Genomic DNA, 16,760 nt, shown 5'->3' on the forward strand with positions numbered 1-16,760 from the left:
GATAGTGCATATACACGATTTAGGGCAGAAGGAAAACGTCGTGCGTTTTTTTTTTCTTAAATTTCAGCTTTTGGCTGCCGCCTGAATGAAAGAACCGGCCACAGTGTCCCACCAAGAGGAGACGAACGACCTGCGGCTGCATGGTGCGCTGGGTTCTGAATTGCTCCAAAAGGTGGCAGCACTGCCCATTTCTCTCTCACACGCGGCGGCGTTCTCCACCCTCACCCTCGTTCACACACTCGCGCGGCGAGCCAGTTTGCGAAGGCACGTCCACGGCTCAGTGAGGCTCCAGGTCCCGTGGTGGGATGGTGCGCTGGGATTCGACTTCTGCTCGTGCATGAATGCGCTGGATGAATTGATTAGGAAAGCATATGCCATTAACAATTTATGCGTAGCGGCTGCGCAGCCTTAAACTTCTGGAAGAACTGCTCGCAGTTAATTTTCCGCACCCCTGCTACGGTTAGGTTTCAGTGTGCAATGTTGGCCACAAATCGCCCGATACACTGGATAACATGAAGCGATCAGGGCGTTACCAGGTTTCTTTAACCTGACCGTTCTCTTTGCGTGGACAAATACGAATTAGAAAATCAGAAGCTGCCTATTTTAAAGTGATTTATTTTTTTCTGATTTATTTGCTGTAGCGTTGCGATTTACAACAAAGAACTATTGTAGTCCCATCAAAGCAGTGGAATAGATTTCCTTTTAGTTTTAGTTTTATTGGCGGATATTTTGGTTCGTAAATTTTACACCATCTCCTCGGATGTCTTCAGTTTTTGTGAATAAGAGTCAAACTTAAAGTGGATGTATTTCACTAGATTTTTAGCAAGGGAAAGCGCATGCTACTCGTCAGACCGACCGACCATAAGAACCAGGGGATTTTTTTTTTAAATTCTTATTTTAATTGTTGTTGCACTCTATTTATTTTATCTCTTTTTAAAGCGAGCTCTGAGGATTTGTCATTTTTGCATAAAAGACGGCCTTTTAGACCATCAAGAATACACAATTACTTTAAGTGCGGCGTGATGCGGAAAACTGTGATTTAGAGGGCCGTCCTGTGGTGTTGGAAGAAATATGTGTGGAAGGGGTCGAGCCAGAACATATTTTGAAGGTAACATATTTTGAAGGCTGACAGATTGAGTGACGTTTCGAAAAATTATACGGGGCGTTTGGCCGACTTTCTGCCAGAGGTCCTCGTGGGCGATGTCGCTCGCCCCCAGTGCCTTGTTTGCGTACTTCTGCATGACCGTCGCAGCAAGTTCGTTGCCAGATGTTCTGCGAATCGGTGAGTTCCTTTGAATTATGCATGCGAGTGATTTTTTCTATCAACCTGCTAATGTTCAAAACGTTTACAAATGTGCGATATAAAAAAAAAAATTTCTCCCGTTTTTTTTTAAATTTATTTAGTCTTTACGTGCAATTTTCAATTTTGCGCAGCTTAACGGTCGTCACAACAAAAATTCGGCAAAGAATTTTTTTTTTAAATTTCACTAATGAAATGAAGATGCAAACAACAATGTCTATCGCCTAAATAGTTACTATAAATCAGATAATTTCATTGAAATTGTACAGCGTGTCACCCTTGAAAAAAGAAATACGATATATATATATATATATATGTGTGTGTGTGTGTGTGTGTGTGTGTGGTGTGTGTCTGTGTGTATTGTTTTTTTACCATATTGGGCAAAATTATGCATTGCCGAACGCTTATTCTTGGGCCAAATGTAGAGTCAGCGTCCGGAACCAGGAGAAAATATTTCTAAACTATCCCTGATATCATTGAAAAGTTGTGGTTTTCTAAAATTTTCAATGGGAAAGTGGGAACCGTTTTTTCCCGTTTTTGGTAACTGGCGCCGTTCACTCCATATGTTCAAGTCATCCCCGGCCGCCATTTTCCCAGTGAAAACTTCTGAAAATCACATACTTTTGAATAAGATAATGGTTAGTTCTGAAACTTTGGCATCTGGTACAGACCCCAGCGCTAAATTAGGGCGGCAGATGAGCGATCGACGACGCGTGTACATTTATTCTTTCGGCAAAAAGTAACAACCCTAAATTTGTTTTTCTTTTAAAGGGGGGGGGGGGGGGAATTAAGGAAAAAAAAACTGCAATGGCAAGCTTGTAGTAAGTTTATCACAATCTATATATTTGTTTTAATTTTGAGCAATCGTTTTAGAGTAATAGACTGCTAACGTTGGACAATATGAAAGCGACATCTCGTAAAATGTCATTTTGAGAAGGTACTAAGTTCGAAGTCAAACATATTTCTTCTACAGGCCGATCCAGCGTCAGCAATTTGTGTTTAGACTTGAAATCGATATTTTACGCCGTCTATTTGTTTTTCTAAAAATTTGGGAGCCTCACTGTCGAAATGGGGTGTATTTTGACCCATAATAAATAATAGGAATACACTGTGATGTATACACAGTCACCTCCATGATACGCAGATTTTGAATAGAGCATCTTGCTTGTCGTATTCGAAGCAGGTCACGCCACTTGAAGAGTGGCACCATTTTTGCAAGTGGTTTAATGGACGAAATGTTTTTTAACGAAATCACCAATTTCAAAATGTTGTTTGTCCGTCCGCACCATTCTCGTAAACAATGTAGTAATATATAAAGTATTAGGTAAAATACATATGGAAACACTTGAAGTAAAGTACAAAGCTGATGAGAGATTAAGTCCTTCATGTAGAAAAAAACACTGGGCGCAATGTACTTGAAGTAAATCACAATAAATACAATGCATTTTCAAAGTAAAGTACAAGTACTTTTTAACACATATTTCACGATGCGCTTTTATTCGCCTCTATTGTGTTATATTTTAACTGGCATGTATTGCGTCAGGAGTTATCTGTGTGTCATCAGTTATATTAGAAAATGGCGGCGAACATTGAATAGTCAAGTGACCAGAGAGTAGTTGTTTTACTCTCGTTGACTAACTATTTAACATAATCAACTTATGAGCAACTTAGTTACTTAGATGAATCTCGAAAGAGGATAACGCGTTTTCACATACCGACATGCCATTTTTTTTTCAAATTTAGGGAATCTCCTTTAAAGTTGGTATTTGTACTTTCCTCAGAAAGTACCAAAACAAATACCTTATGTAGAGCACAAGTACATGCTCAGAAAATGTATTTCAAAGTAAAGTGCAAGTTTTCTAGACATACGCAAGTAATACTTTAAGTACATTGTACTTAATGTTCTTTCAATGCTGGTTATATACAATTTCTTTAGCAAAGATTGACATGGTATGTTAAACATTAGTAGTTTCTCCCATAATTGTTTCGTTGGGAACATATTTCGAACACATAAAGAATCGGGATTTAGTGGTGCTGAAAAAATCACAGCTTTGTTTCGTAAGTAGTTCCGTCTGAAAATGCGGTGATTTATGATTTTAATGGTATTAAACTCCATATCCACAAAAGCGTAGGAAGATTTTGTGCCCTTCAACTGTCTGAAGGAATACTGGAGAGTGACAGGGTTATGGGGGGAAAATGCCTATTTCTGTCTCCGTTTTTATGTGATGGCATATTTAATTGCCAGACGGAATGCTACCAGAAGCAAGCGATTAGAGGAATATGCCAGTTTAAAGCAATGGTAATATACTTTTACATTTTAACATTTGGAGGGGACGACGCCATCATCGGGACTTGAATTTCTAATTGACGATGATGTTATGTAGAAGATAATAGTTGATAATTATTGTATTCATCTGCGGCATACACAAAAATGTAGACTCCGGAGGAACGTTATGGTTTCGTGATTAAAAAGAAAAGGCTATTTAGGTCGTCACTAGATTGCTTATCACGTAAAACTAGCTATAGGTCATCTATCACAGTGAAGCACTATGGGCATAGCCTCAATTATGTTCAGAACTTTATTGGTGTATTGTTTAGACTTGACATTAACATTTTCTAGTAATGTGTATATTACATTCTTTCTGAGAGAACTTAATAATTGTGAGTGAAATAAGAGGACGCTCGAATAATCTTTCCCTATTTTATGTTCACTAGCTTCCGCGTACGTATGTGTACTGACCGTGTAAACAAAGGGTAACGTATTTCTAACGAGGACTCAGGACTTGTTTTTAACCTGAAGTCCGTTATTCTAGGATGCATGACTATAAAAGAAGGTACTAAAGAATATAGGTTTTAACTGTAATATTTAATATACACAATCTTGATTTTTATTGAAGGCGTCTACCTGAATCTCCAAACAAAAGTATGCTATCATCGAAAGCATTTCTTAATTAGATAGGTATTTTGAGGGCTTCAAATTTGCACGTAAAAACAGTAGAAAATTGCTGTTAAAAATCAAAGGTGTTCGTTTACCTGCGCATTGACCAATTAATACTGTATATAATTAAGGGACGACCACCGACTGTGACGGTGTGAAGGCTCGAATGGCCGGGCGTCTCCCCCCAACCTCGCGTGCCCCCCGCGAGACATCTTCATTTTCGTGTGCTCCCCATACATACACCCCGTTGGGAGGCGGGGGGAAAAATCATCGGTCCCAGCCCGAGAAAGAACACGATAGTCTCCTTCGACGAGTCAAAATGCTGGTCTCCCTCGTGTCTGGACGCCCTTGGCGTGCGCAGTATTGATCAAGTTGCACTTCTTGGTCACCTGTTTTTGGCGATTATGTTCTGCACGCACATATATATACCGTCTAAGTTGTTAGTCTCCTGCAGTGTTTCCATGAGGGCCTGGCTCTAGGTGAGAGAGGGAGAGAGAGAAATAACTTGATTGAGAAGCTGGTGATCGAGATGAAATTTTATTAGGCCCAAAGAATATGACCAGGGGGCCTCAGTTCAGGCTCCCTCTGGTTGCGTACTCCAGAGAGGACTGGATGGACGCAGCCAGGTAAACTTGGTCTGATAATGTAATAGCCGTAGTCAGTCACTCGGGGTTTGGGGCTTCCGCATCTCTCTGCCCTCAAACTTGTGCTTGTACGCCTTATCGTTCTCAGTGTTTTTTTTGTCAAACGCCATGCGGACATACATCGTTACGCTGCTAGTCTCGTCCCAGTCAATATGGCGGTCGGCGGGCCCTCCGGGTAGAAGCCGCCTGGTCTGACCGTGCGTGGCGCACAGCTTGCTCACTATGGGCTTGTAGTTGGACAGTATCGGCTAGACAATGGACTGAGGGTCGGCGGCCTTTATCTGGGCACGGTGCTGGACGCATTGAGCCTGGCCTTGGAGGTGGCACGCGTCAGGGTTGTCGTATCGACTTTTACTTTAGTCGTCGACGTCGTCATGACCGCACGCTGGGCGGGCGGCGAGGCGTTGTGGGCTGCTGGGAGACGTTCGACGAAGGTCTTTCGGGAGCTGTTCGCAAAGGCAATCTGCGCTGATCCGACGTCGATCGCCGACCCTAAAAGTTCGCTGCCCTGACTTGTCAAGGTAGGGCAGGAAAGTGGCACTATCGGTCCGGCAGTGAGATGTCTGCCGCTGACGTCACAGAGCCGCAATCATTCGCCAGGCACACCCAAGAATGCGTGAGCCCAATCATGCACCAAACTGCGCAGCCTTCAGCAGCACGATGTAGCAGCACTGGTGACAAAGTCCGAAATAGTGCGGCACAGAATCGAGTGACGAAACAAACTCAGGTTGAAGGATCGTTAGGCAACAGTTGTTCTTGTGCAAGGCGGTGAGTCAGGCGGAGTAGACTTTGTATTGACTGATGTCTTCTGGCGTTTTTTTTCTGTGCTGGTGGAAATTCATCAGCAAGTCTCCTAAAGTGCTGGGGAGCGCGCCCGCAATGGGGACCGAGGCCGCCAGGAAAGCGACACCGGCGAGAAAGGTACACCAGAAAGGGCAGGAGGAGGGAGATGGCATAACCGCGCTAACTGACGGCCTGGTGGCATAACTGCAGCTGAATTGAGGTATGGCTGAGTCTGTGGGAGAAGGGGAGAGTATGTTTCTTACACTCTAAGAAAAAAGGGAGCGTGACTTGCTCCCTCAAGGGAGCAAATGCGCTGACACAACCATCGGTTTTTTAGGGGAGCAACGGTGACCTGAGCAACCCTTGCTCCCCTACCGTTAGTCCCTCAAAGTTGAACCCAGGACTAACTTTTGCACCCTTGCATTTAGGCCCCTGGGACTAAATATAGCGCCCTTACCTTAATGAGTACCGAATTGCGCCCTTACACACCCAGGTGGCGCTTGTCAACGTCAAATTCAAGGTTTGTAAAAAAATATAGTATCGCCATGGTAGATCGTTTCCGCGCTCATTAAATTCACATACGAACAACGGTTATTTCACATTTGCGCACGTCATACGCATTTTAACATAGACAATAAATTAGAACACAGATGACACACACAACACACACGCACAAGACACACGCGACGACACGCTATTTCAATCGACACCCCAAAGCCTACCCTTGCGCCTTTTATACTGATCATATCAGATGAGCCGTTTTGTCAGTGACCATCTCAACCGTGAGCGATGTTACAAATATGGTGCTGCTTTCTCACCAATATTGTTCTCCAATATAGTTGCTAAAACGTTCCAAGGGGTGTATCTCTTACTAAGAAGTAACGGTACGCACCGTAATTATTTGTGACAGTCTATAAAACAGCGTCCACATAGGCTCCCGGCAGCCAATTTCTCGCTTCTCCGCATAGACTGCCCTACTTTTCGCATGCACGTATCCGTGGCAACCGCATCGTCTATTGCGAAAAGAAAAAGAAGAAAATATTGTAAATACCAAAAGAAAAGAAACCAGAATTTATCTTTTTTTGTCTTCGGACACGTTTTTACCACGTGCTACGTGTTAAAAATATTTTCTACGTTCTAGTTAAACCAAAAAGCAAATATAAACGCTTTCAAAGCACGTTTAAAAGTATGCAAAGGGGAAGGCCGACAGGACAATGGTCAAAAGCCGCGTGGCCAGTGCATCAACAATGGCTGCACTTGAGTCAGCGGCGGCTTCTACGACGTGCTGGTACGGAGGCTGCGATCGTTATAAAGTCAGCTTCAACCCTTAAACATGCCCCCTCTTGCAATTTTTGATGCTACTATTGTCTGTGGGTACCTCCCCCTGCGTTCCGAAACAGTAAGTGCGTCGCTAACGCTGGCCATCAGCGATGCAGCAGACGCCGTCATCTTGTGCGCGCGTCTTTTGCACCCGCGCTCTTGCTCCCGCGCGCCTTTCGCTGCTTTTTCTCCCGCGCTTTGGCACACGCGGGTGCTTTTGTTAAGGCGTATTGACACTGGCGATGTATGCAGTCGCGCGATGCGACTAGATCGCATCGCAACAAAAAAATTACACCATCTTCCCGAGGGGAACCATGGGGTGATGCGGAGCATCGCGGATCGTTATTAACGGTGTTAGTAACGTTGTTAACTTGCGTGTTATTACGTTGTTAACTTGCGTTGGTTACCACACATCGCGTGAACGTTGTTGGAAACTCCGCGATGCTCCGCATCACCCCATGGTTCCACTCGGGAAGATGGTGTAATTTTTTAACGTGCATCACGCAGTCGTGATCACACGAACGCGTGCCGGTACGAAACTCATCCATATCGAAACGGGCGGGGGCGGCGGGGATCGAACCCAGGAGGTTCCCAGCGCAAGCTTTCGCTCCACGCTCCGAGCTGAGACGCGTTAGACCACTCGGCCACTTCCTCCCCTTGAACGCGCGCAGCGCGCTACCGCTGCTTACATTCACACTTGAAGGAGACGAGACTAGAGGAGGAGAGTTGCGCATGCGCGCGCGGTGTGAGTAGAAGCGAACGCGCGCGAAGTGCACGCAGCTGGTAGAGAGAGAGAGAGCGGAGAGAGTAACGCGCAGCTGTTGGAGAGAGGGAAGGAGGAGAGTTGCGCGTGCGTAGTGTGAGTGGGGACTACGACGCCGCGGGACATAGACCCGAACAAGAGATGCTCTGCATCTAAAAATTTGATAGCCACACTGGCGTGCGCGATGAGCGAGTCCAACGCCTTCGGTGGCGAGTAGTTTCTCGAAAACTCTTGCTCCAAACGCCGTTGATTGGCTCAGCCGCTCCGCGACTAGATCGCATCGCGAAAAGTCGGGACAGCAAGCGACTGCTCAAATTGCGTCGCTTTTTGCCCGCGATGGTCGCTTTTGCGATGAAAGTTATCGCGCAACTAGATTGCATCGCCGGTGGGAACGCGCCATTAGTCCTGGTCGAGTACAGTTAGTCCCCAGCATTTGCGCACGGTACCTAGCTTGAACCAGATGGTCTCTTCGGGAAGGAAATGGGGGTTGAGAGGACCAAATGCTGCCGTTAGTCCTCTGAGCCCATCTTTTTTCTTAGAGTGTAGCACTCCTCGTAAGAGTTGCGCTCAATGAAGGGTTTCAGATAATTTATATTAAAAGGTTCCGTGATCGCCCTTGAGCCGGGGTGTCGCAGTCAATATGCCAGACGCGAAACTCGCTCCGTGACCTCTAAAACCCAATCTCATTGCTTTGCAGAAGAATTCGAAAATATCTGGTAGGTGTTACTGAACGGGTGATTCGGTTCGAGAACCGAATCTCCATTGGAACATTCGACGTTCCTTCGGCCTTCGTCATATTGCGCTCGTTGTTCCCCGCTTGGGTGGGTTCGATATTCTCCCGGGATACTCGCCCAGCTTTACGTATATTATAGCAGAGTCTTTGCGCAAAACTTTGACGATTGGTGCGGAAGAGTGTCTGGGAGAATCGCATATGATTTTTCAGTGGTATACTTAGATTCCGACCAAAATTCAAATGTGTTGGCGTGAACCCTGTAAATCGGCTTTCAGCGGCGCTGGTATGCAACGGGCATTTAACGGACGTATCCGTTCAAATTTCTCTGATTAGTAGTGTTGAGAACCAGCATTGTTCGAAAGTTGCGATTTGCTCCCTGCGTTACATTGTCATGGGGATGGTAAGGGGAAGTACAGTTATGTGGTATGCTAAGGGCGTCACAACAGTTTTCAAATAGAGCAGAGCTGTAATAGTCAGCCTGATCCGTCAAAAGGACACAAGACCCTAAAAAAGGAAAACATATTTCGGAGATTTCTTCATATGTTATTGGTTGTAAGCTGACGCAGGAGCTCACATCCAACAACAATGGTCAGCTCACATACTAGATGTGAGCTGACCGTTGTTGGTGTTAAACTTCGGGCAGCTGTTCAAACTTGTTTGCTCTACTGACTTGAACTCCTGGTAAGCTCAGTCGGTAGAACGCGCCACTGGAAATGGAGAGGTCCCTCTTTCGATACCAGGACTAAGCGGATTTCTTTGGTCGCGTACCAGTCACCTAGCTGTGTTTGGAGATTTGTTTTTGTCCTCTCTCTTCCTTGTTACCCTTCTTTAGGGATTAGTATCGCCAAGTACATAATCTACACTTGGAAATATGCATTTGTTTCCGGCAGCTCTCAATTTACTCCCTTAAAAAACTCAGTCTAAGCTATATCTAATGTAACACCAGAGAAACAATCAAAAATGGTTTTGAAATGTTTTTTTACCGAAGCGAAATTAGAAATGTTGTTCAAAACATTTGAGATTATTACGTTTTCTGTGTTTATTCCAGTATTGATGGTTTCACATGTGACTGTGGCCCCAAACACTTTCGAATATTGACGGCCATTCGTCCTTGCAAAACAAAGTGTCATTTATAGAACATCAGTGAAACGATCGGCAGATGTCATTGGGCTGAGGAAAATTTGAGATATTTATATTTAATTTGTGTGTGATTTTCTTACGCTTAAGGCGTTAATGGTCGTACAATGAGGTCACCCTAGTTTATCAATATTTTCGACGTCGATAAACCATTGATGTGTGTAAATCGCTCAGATTAATCATATTGTTGCTAAGGCGAACCGTGCACTATGTTGTAGCGAACATATGTATACATTAAATTTGCAGCACTTATGCTTAAAATCCGGCTACCTGGCGACTCTTTGAAACGGCAAACACGTGAGTCGAAGGAGCACGAAATAGTTTATAAACATACCTCAGTTTCATGTATCCCCTGACTGCATGTACTGGCAGAACCTTGTAACGCTGCTTTACGCAAGTGCCAACCGTATTTGGATATAGAACAAACGCAACGACAGATTTATTCTGCAGCATGAACACTAACGCTTCGATCCCACTTTGGACAGTCCACGAAAATCAGTTTCTCATCATAACGCGCAGGAATTTACTACAGAGGTGCGGCAAGGTGATTCATGCAACGGATAAACATGCCTCGTTAAAAAAAAAGGAGAACCTGCTTTGTGCAATTTTTCATGCAAGCTTTTGATAGAGTATCACAACCCAAGCTGATCATTAAGCTAACACATGCTATAGGCGAAGGACCCATAGTCAGTTGGATTGAAAACACCCTATAGACAAGAAGCTTCAAAACCAGGCAGAGTCACCTTCGGCGTTTCACAAAGTTCCGTCCTTGCGTCTGTCCTCTTCCTACTCTTTATAAACGATATTACAACTAACATTGATGCTAAAATAATATTATTTGGAGTTGACTGTATCATATATCTGTAAATCAACTCATCGGATGATCATCTAGTGCTAAATGACTCTCTTCAATTGTTCAAAAAGTAGTGCACTGATTCGCAGATGCCTCTCAACGCGAGCAAAACTGTTTGCATGTGTTTAACAAGGAAAACATCTAGCTATAAATTTAAGTACGGCTTTGATAATATAACGATCTTACTGATGACTCAGTATAAATATTTAGGCTTATTTATTACTTCAGATTTAAAGTGAAACCTTCTCGTAAACCATGTAACGTCAGAAGCATTAAAAAATGTAGGTACATAAACAGAACATAAGCTAGCCGCCATACCCACTAAACTCCTAGCAAACACTAGCAGACCAACGCTGGAAACTTGCAAACATCATATGGTTTAATAACACGGAGAATAACATATTTAAGCTTGAAAATATACAGCGCATAGCAGTACGATTTATTTTTAATAAATACAGGCGCACGAATTCACGAACTGAAGTTCATAAAAAGTTTGGTCTCCTTGCACTATCTAACAGGACTAAGTGAATTAGTCTTAAGTTCTTTCACTTTCTGCTAGATGGTCTTTTAGAAATTGACAAATCCAAGTACATCTCTTTTTCAGAGACTAGACAGAGCAGGCAGAAGCATAGTACAACCTTGACTGAATATTGCTTTAAAAATGACTGCTTCCATTACTATTTTTTGTTTAGCTACTAAAGAATGGAATCAACTAGATCCGGTCCTTACTAACAGCACATCCATCACATCATTTCTATCTGGGTTGGATGTTTTATTTTTCAGAGGTGTGTAATTATGAATGAATTTATTTGCATATTTCTTTAGTTTCACTTGTGCTTGAACGTTGGTTGTATAATTTGGCTTAAACCTGTATGTTAACCCTTGTGCATTTTTCTTAAAGGTATTGCTACTCTTATTTATATCTCAGTTATTATTGTACAAATTACTTGCATTTTTATGTTGTAGATGTGAAGAAATCTGAACGAGTGTGTGCATATTTTTGTGTGCTTCTTCTTGCTAAAATCCTTAAGAATTTGGCTGTATTTTAAAATAAATAAATAAATAAATAAATAAATAAATAATTCGAACGTGCCATTTCCCGGGTGACGCAGAGAGTGTTCGTTGACTTGAAGAGGCAGCCGACTGATGGCGTATGCATCGAAGAACTGTGCTGGATCGTCTGCTATCGAAACCCGAATCGGCGCGCCCCGCGCGCCATCGATGCATACGCCATCTGTCGTCAGCGTCTCCAAGTCAACGAGCAACGCCTGTGTCGCCCGGGAAATGACGCTAGAAATTGCCCGAAACAGGTTCTTTTTTTTTTTTTTTACTTTCTTGAACGAGGTAATTTTATCCATTGAAATTTTAATTTCATGCATGCACCGTCTAGCGGCACCTCTGTAGTAAATCTTAGCGCGATAGGTTGAGAAACCGATTTTCGTGGACCCCCCAAATTGGAATCTAAGTGTTAGTCTACATATTGTATAAAACAAGGGAACGTGTTGCTGACTGTTCTTGAGCAACACATCTTCCATAACTAAATTATGTTGATTTATATATGACTCAGAGATAGCACAACACCTGCACTACTTAAAGCAAACACGACACGCACATACAAAAAGTCTCGGGGTAGTGTTATGTCTAGTAATAGGCACCAGCTCGTTTGCGCCTTGACTTTCTGTTGAATAACTCGGATCTCTAACTATTTCCAAGATATTTCTTAAATATAAGACTAAAAATCACGTCTAGTTCAGTCGCACTGCGTCTTTTCAATACACCTAATGCTATAAATACAATGATTGCGTTTCAACTCTGATTACGAACGTCGTAGTGTCGTTTGTCAAACACGAAGCTTCCCACGATATCTAAATGAAGGTAGCCGAGCTACCTTTACTTTTACTTATTTTTATGTCCTTTGTTTTTGCAAAAATACAAAGCTTGTCACCCGAGGAATAGATGATTGTTTATTCTTAAATAGTTAATCGTTATATCTTGTCTTCATGGTACTGAACAATAAGTTTAGTAGATTCACTAATATGCTTTCTAATATTCCAGTAGACAAAGAGTTCTAGTATGTGCCAAAGAAGGGGCTTTCGAGGCTTACCAGGAACACATTGACACGGAAAATACGAAATCGCGGTCGACTTGGTACACTTAATGCGTTTTTTTTCTGTGGGTATTGTAAGCATTGATTTTGATATTTCGTATTGATTGCGATTATTTCAAACCACCATAGTGAAAAGAAACAAAAACAAGTTCGCTAAAACATAGAATAAGGACCTATAATACGGTATATTGACTTATAAACGACTCTTAATTTATCCACGTTCTGGTACGTTTATTAAACAAAAAACAAAGATGAAACTTTATGTTGTTTTTTAAATTTTACATTGGACATGCTTTTTTGTTAGTTTTAAGAGTGAGAACATAATTTAGTTGAATGCTTTCAAATCGGCCTTAGCAATGATATACGAATAGTGTCCCCCTTTTGCATGGTCACACAACTTCTTCAAAGTAGAAACCACAAGTCCCATTATATCTTCTTACGAAAACGGCTATATTTTGGGCATACCAAACATTTAACACCGGTTATAATGCGGTTGTTCTTTCTGGTTGCGGTAAGCGTTAGCGATGCTCAAGTTTGATTAAGTTAATTGTTGACTATACCAAACTAAATACGCCACGTCTGACACGGCTTCCAAACAATTAAAAGTTATACCTCAAGATTTTCCGGAAAAATCTTGAAATCCCGAGTAAATCCAGGTAATTTTCTTCTTGATATCTCCAATCTGGCCGCGCTTCACCGTGGAAAAAAGGCAGGGGGTAATCTTGAAAGATTACAGAAATAACGTTTTGGGTACAAACCGGCTATTACGTTTAATTTGGGTATAATAGTAGTAAAGTAAAATTATGTTTAGCTCGTTCGTGGAATGTGAACCTCTCATGACCCTGGCTCGATTTAATGAAACAATTTCTTTCGCCTTTAGGACACGCTCGTTTTATTTATTCTAAGAAGTATAACTGAATTGAGTTGAACTCTAAAATTCGAAGAGACTAGGCGCAATGCAAAAATAATATCCTTCCACCTTCAACCAAGAAAGACACTGGCAAATAAAACGTTGGTCGCAAATGAAACCGAGAGGGCCGGAGCGCGTTAACGCAGGAGAAAGATAGGAATAGATGGCGAAACCGTCGTAGCGCACTGGAGCAGAACAAGAGAAGTCATCTTGAATAAGATGCTCGAACGAACGCGAAGATCGGGAAGAAGCGTAAAAAAACTAAGCGAATGCGAGAATGTAGAATAAAACTAGCAAAATCCCAGGCGCAAGAACTATAAAAAATAATAATAAAAACACTTACCACTATGTGCTCGTTACGCAATCCCTGCGGCGTTCTATTCTTTTTTTAAGTCGAAGAATCGGTCACCGGGCGACTGTAAAAAGAACATCACATTTAAATGGCCATCTAAGCAGTACATACTCGTTGTACATGAAACTTCACTTGGTTTTTATTTCCAAAGCTAATTTATTATCCTCTAAATAAAAAAAATATTTACGGCTTGATAGTTGACCCGAGTACGTTGTTCCTTAAGATGAAGTATTATGGAAGCAAAATATTTACTTTATTTTCTTGATGACTGTTTTTTTGTCGGGTTTGTGAATATATGACTGAATATTCTATATAGTGCCTTTTTTAAGAATTGAAGGAATCAGCAGATACATACAGGGTGTCACAAAAGAAAGTTTACACGGTCTTTTTAACCGCAAAAATAAACTAAGCATCGCCGAACGCTCATTCTCCGCCCAAAGGTAGAGCTAGAGGTCACAACAAGATGCCAAAGTTTCAGCCCGATCCGATAACTTAATCAAAAGTTATAAGTGATTTTCTGAAAAATTCAATGGGAAAATGGCGGCCGACGGAGTTTTCGAACACATGGGGCTCTATGGTACCAGAATCCGAAAACGGGCAAAATTGGGCTCCATTGTCCCATTGAAATTTTCAGAAAATCACTTATAACTTTTGATTAAGTTATCGGATCGGGCTGAAACTTTGGCATCTCGTTGTGACCTCTAGCTCTACCTTTGGGCGGAGAATGAGCGTTTGGCGACGTCTAGTTTATTTTTGCGGTTAAAAAGACCGTGTAAATTTTCATTTGTGACACCCTGTAGTTAACCGATGTACGACAATTCGAAATAAGGACAAGTAACAAAGGAAACATATTGGTCTTTATGTGACAATAAATTGATTGCCCTCATCCCTAACAGTGTCTATTTAAAACTATCGAGGTTGAACTTCCCATTTTTTTCCAACTGTGACCTGGACATATTCCCAGAGATCAGATTACTGATCTCAAGGAGTATAGACCAATCTGTGTTTTTGTGCCAGCCCATTGCCCTAAGGACATATGCACCCGACCGGTACATCTAGGTCAGGGGCTCGTCTTCAAGAGGTCTTTTCTTCCCAGTGATCGCTTCGATGGTGGTGGATAAAACCATTCATGGGTTGGCACCCCTTCCCCCCCCCCCCCCCCTTTTCCTACCCACTTTTTTCTAATTTATCTTTTGCCTTGGCTCTCTGCTAGGGGCGCTCGCACCCCTGGCCGCATCATTGAGACATTTTAAGGTAAATACTAAGTTGAAAAAGAGGCATAGGTGAATGGTATTGCTGGAGCGATCGGATAGGGAAATATGTAGCGGGTTATTCTGGTAGATAAATGGGAAGGCTTAAACTAGAAGCTCGCTATTCGCGCTCAGTTTTCTATCGTGTGGCGGGGCAACTTAAATTCTGTGCTACATTCCGTTTCATCGTGTGTTCGAGCGCAGTCAAGACTACACCACAGACAAGTATACCAACCCATACCTAAAGCGCGAGGCAACGGTAAACTCACTGAAGTTGATTGGTGAGACGATGATAGCACATCCACAGAAATTAGCTCATTGTTCTCAAGTCTTACAACTGTTTTAACCTCCTCTGTCCATGAGCTATAAAAATGCGCTGAACAGGTGGCAGGTAAAACTATTATCGTAAAACGTTTTTTTTTTTAATTTTATAAGTTTTATTTGTTGAATATCACGTTTCGCTTGTGCCCTGGGGTCTACAGCGGCAGAAAATGTGGTCTCAAACGAATATAACGTTGCTCTCAGCAGCTTTTATCAGTTATGAATGGTTTATGCACCGTTTTGCACTCATATGTTCTCGTGCGAGAATCGCTGAGAATGCCGATTTTAAGATGCCTAAAAATTTGAAACCAAAGAAACTATAAATGCTTTTGTCTGTTCCCCCAATACCTTTTGACAAATGTGCTGCTTTCTCATGCAGAACAGGGATTAGAGTATAAGTTTGAGGGATCGATGAATTGCGCTTAATGTGAGAAATGCACATGCCACTTTCTGCCCGGAGCGTTGTGAATACTACTCGAATGTCCTTGTGTTTTATAGAGAAAAAAAAAGAGAAATCCCTCAATACAAGTATACGTTTGGGATATTAATGAATTGCGCTTAATGTGAGAAATGCACATGCCACTTTCAGCTCTGAAAAGAATGAATATAACTCAAATTTTCTTGCGCCTATAAAAGAAATTATGATTTTGGCTATAAAATTGAAACTTCCTAAAATATAACGAACGGACGAGTGTAGTTTCTTACTTAGCTGGGATTCCGTAGAACGAAAGCCCGCGCTGCAGCTGAGAAGTCATTTTTGGGTGCCAGCTTCGCCCCAGCCTCGTTTCGACCTAGACGGACATCGTTCCGGCGTGCGGGGGTGTTAGCGACGTGCGCGGCCAAAAGCGTCGCACTGGTCGAAGTTCCCGCATGGCCAAAGCATTGCTTCCTCTATTGTGATAATGGCTCAAAATCGCCGGTTCACGCCAAGGCAAATCCTGCCAATCGCGGCGAGGCAAATCCTGGTAGTGATGTTAAAAAAACAAAGCAAACAAAAACATAAGAGGGTCCCACCGAAATAACTGGGTGGTAGTAATCACCAGTGCGGGAGGCAGATTAAAGATTCTGGGTTGGCAGTAATTCGGCGCGGCTAATTTTCCAGTTTAGTGAGGAGACACCAGATCTAAATCGTAGGCAGGCAAAATTCCCGCCATATCATCTTCTATACCAGTATATTGTAAACTTCCCTTTAAATGATATCTGTTCCTTCCACTAATTTTAACTAACGCGAGGATAGGATGAAGTATATTCAGAGTAAGTGTTTGTACCAGTGATAGTGACAATAATTACTTTATACTTTGTGCACTTCATCACGTGGGAACATATATAGACATCTTGGGCTTGTATGC

The 16,760-nt window shown here is 42.4% G+C and overlaps 1 pseudogene; it reads right to left on the minus strand.

Moving 5' to 3' along the window:
- Positions 1–4,552: 4,552 nt before the first annotated feature.
- On the minus strand, positions 4,553–5,258 carry LOC115325175 (annotated as a pseudogene).
- Between the last annotated feature and the right edge of the window lie 11,502 nt (positions 5,259–16,760).

The sequence above is a fragment of the Ixodes scapularis genome, unplaced genomic scaffold (assembly GCF_016920785.2).
Source record: "Ixodes scapularis isolate PalLabHiFi unplaced genomic scaffold, ASM1692078v2 PGA_scaffold2__306_contigs__length_199485367, whole genome shotgun sequence".
In the NCBI taxonomy this organism is placed as follows: Eukaryota; Metazoa; Arthropoda; class Arachnida; order Ixodida; family Ixodidae; genus Ixodes; species Ixodes scapularis.